Below are 2,316 nucleotides of genomic sequence, written 5' to 3' on the forward strand. Positions count from 1 at the left end.
AAGTATGAACATGAGATTCAGGACAAGGGTAATCTCACTTATGGGAAAACAAGGGGGTAAGATGGGAAGAAGTCACATAGTTAGAAACCAGGCTATTCATCAAAGTTCTTTCTTTTCTTTTCTATTGGAAGATTGAGGGTGACTACTGCATTATTAATAAGTAAGAAAGCACCTTGATAAGACCGATGATTTTATAACCTTAGTTTTATAGGCAGCTCCTAGAGAAGGAGGAAAAAGTGCTATTGTAAAGGTGTGGATTCCTCGTCCTACAGGCCCTCCCTGAAAACCTAGAGAAGGTGTGTGGAAATTGCATAACCATCAATGCAGAGGATAGGCAAGTGGTCAGGGCCTGCTCAGGATGTCTATCTGTGTTTCATTGATTATGCAAAGGCATTTGACTGCGTGGATCATAACAAACTGTAGCTGACTCTGAGAAGAATGGGAATCCCAGAACATTTAATCATGCTAATGTGAAACCTATACTTGGACCAAGAGGCAGTCGTCAGAACAGAGCAGGGCAACACTGCATGGTTCAAAATTGGGAAGGGTGTACGCCAGGGATGTGTCCTGTCTCCATACCTTTTCAACCTGTATGCAGAGCAGATTATCCGAGAGGCAGGGCTCTATGAGGAGAAGCGTGGCGTTAGGATTGGTGGACGATCTATCAACAATCTGCGTTATGCAGATGACACAACCTTGCTCGCTGAAACTGAGGAGGACCTCATGCACTTACTGCAGAGGGTCAAGGACTGCAGCCTTCAATATGGACTGAGGCTCAATGTTAAGAAGACAAGAATTCTCACCACTGGACCAATCGGTAGCATCAGGATGGATGGTGAAGAGATTGAGATTGTTCACAGCTTCAGTTTGCTCGGCTCCACGGTCAACACTCTTGGCACCAGTAGCCAGGAAATAAAAACACGTATTGCGATGGGAAAGTCTGTGGTTAGGGACCTCTGCAAAATACTCAAGAGCAACAGTGTCTCTCTGGAGACTAAGGTCCACCTGATACAGGCCATGGCTTTTGCAATCACTTGTTATGCATCAGAGAGTTGGACAATGACTAGGGAGGATAGAAGGAGAATTGACGCCTTTGAGCTGTGGTGCTGGAGAAAAGTATTGAATGTACCATGGACTGCCAAGAAAACAAACAGATTCATCCTGGAGAGTGTTAAACCAGGCTACTCCTTGGAGGCAAGGATTCTGGGGCTTCGTCTGACATACTTTGGGCATGTTGTAAGGAGAGACAGGTCCTTGGAGAGGGACAACATGCTGGGTAGAGTGGAGGGACAGCGCAGGAGGGGAAGACCCTCTATGAGGTGGATTGATTCAGTGACTGGGGTACTCGGGATGGGTTTGTCAGGGGCAATGAGATTGGCACAGGATAGAACAGGGTTTAGGGCTGTTGTACATAGGGTTGCTATGAGTTGCAAACGACTCAACAGCACATAACAACAACAAACAAAACAACAGATATTTATGTAAAATTAATATGTAGATTAGTTAGGCCAGTCAAGATGAGTTGATTAGGAAATAGGGAACAGGAGATAAGTTTAGTGTTAAATATATTTAATTTGTTCATTATTAAAGATATTGAATTTATATTAGTAACAGGACATTAAAATTCAGTATAGTAGAGAATACAGAACGGTGTTGCACTGTCAACCTAAGGGCATGTCGTTCGAATCCTCCAAGTGGGAAAAAGGTGAGCAATCAACTCACGTGTGATTTACTGACTGAAAACCCAATGAAGAGTGAGCTATGAGTCAGTCTGACTTGAGGATACTCAACAACATGTTTAATTGGAGTGTTTAGATAAGAATAAAGTTCAAATATGTTTCTTCAATCATTTAAAGGTCAAGTCAATCTGGCAGTTCAATCCACCATACACTCCTAAGAAGCAAGATAGGCACACTCTTCTTCTATGAAGCTTTAGAGCCTTGCAAACCAATGGAAGAATGCTAGAGAACCAACTCTAGGACAGTGAAGGTTTTTGTGTACTGGTTTTTTAGATTATAAGCCAAAAGAGCTCTGGCTACTAATCAAAGGTCTTACAAGCCACTTCAAAGTTTTACCACCTTAAAAATCCAGAAGAGGGTTTCTGTGAGTCAACTACACAAGAAGGCAGTTGTTGTTGTTGTTGTTGTTGTTATTGCTGTTATGTGCCGTCGAGTCGTTTGGGACTCATAGCGACCCTATGTACAACAGCCCTAAACCCTGTTCTATCCTGTGCCAATCGCACTGCCTCTGACACACCCATCCCGAGTACCCCAGTCACTGAATCAATCCACCTCATAGAGGGTCTTCCCCTCCTGC

Source organism: Elephantulus edwardii, unplaced genomic scaffold, assembly GCF_000299155.1.
Source record: "Elephantulus edwardii isolate Elephantulus edwardi_28Jun2011 unplaced genomic scaffold, EleEdw1.0 scaffold00054, whole genome shotgun sequence".
Taxonomy (NCBI): Eukaryota; Metazoa; Chordata; class Mammalia; order Macroscelidea; family Macroscelididae; genus Elephantulus; species Elephantulus edwardii.